Below are 1,203 nucleotides of genomic sequence, written 5' to 3'. Positions count from 1 at the left end.
GAGAATCACTGACTGGCTGCCTCCTGCACGCCCCACACTGGGAATGGAGCCCGCAACCCGGGCCTGTGGCCTTGACCGGGAATCGAACCCGGGACCCTTCAGTCCGCAGGCAGATGCTCTAACCACTGAGCAACACCGGCCGGGGCAGTGAAGGCCTTTGTTCCGCGGGCTGAGCCATGACGGTTCCTTCTCTCGTGACCGTTCGAGGGCAGGTTTCCCACATCCCCGGTCAGGACAGTGCCCGTGAGGCCTGGGTACGGAGACGGGCCCGGGAGCGTCAGAAAAGCCTGCGAATTGATGTCAATGCCATGAACCCTAGTGCAGTTTCATTAAAAATAAAAATAAATGAGGCCACTGCGATTTTATTCCTGGACCCAGCTACCTCCGCTGACCTTATTAAACCCAGAGAAGTAGGTCTGAGCTGCTCCTCTGTAAAGACGAGGGCTGTTGCCCTGACCGGTGTGGCTCAGTGGATAGCGCGCCGGCCTGTGGACTGAGGGGTCCCGGGTTCGATTCCGGTCAAGGGCATGTACCTTGGTTGCGGGCACATCCCCAGTAGGGGGCGTGCAGGAGGCAGCTGATCGATGTTTCTCTCTCATCGATGTTTCTGACTCTCTATCCCTCTCCCTTCCTCTCTGTAAGAAAATCAATAAAATATATTTTTTAAAAAGACCAGGGCTGTTTTACAAACGAGTTGAGCAACCTGGGGCTTTGGTTACAGCGTGACGCTGGCAAAGGCCTGTGTCCAAGTCCCTGAGCCGGGCCACGGCGGGCACAGGCCTGGGAGAGATCAGCAGGGTCTGGTCCACATACAGGTCCCTCACGCTGTCCCGAAGGCTTCTGAAAAAAAAAGGCCGGCAGAATTCACTTCGAGTCACCTGCTGGAGGAGGAACCCTGGCTGGTGTGGCTCAGTGGATAGAGCGTCGGCCTGCGGACTGAAGGGTCCCAGGTTCGATTCCGGCCAAGGGCACGTGCCAGGAGTTGCGGGCTCGATCCTCAGTGGGGGGTGTGCAGAGGCGGCCAATCGATGATTCTCTCTCATCATGGATGTTTCTAGCTCTCTATCCCTCTCCCTTCCTCTCGGAAATCAATAAAAATATATTTTAGCCCTGACCGGTGTGGCTCGGTGGATAGAGCGTCGGCCTGTGGACTGAAGAGTCCCAGGTTCGATTCCGGTCAAGGGCATGTACCTTGGTTGCGGG

Source organism: Myotis brandtii, unplaced genomic scaffold, assembly GCF_000412655.1.
Source record: "Myotis brandtii unplaced genomic scaffold, ASM41265v1 scaffold169, whole genome shotgun sequence".
NCBI lineage: Eukaryota > Metazoa > Chordata > Mammalia > Chiroptera > Vespertilionidae > Myotis > Myotis brandtii.
The sequence above is the reverse complement of the archived record's forward strand: the minus strand, read 5'-3'. Positions refer to the sequence as shown.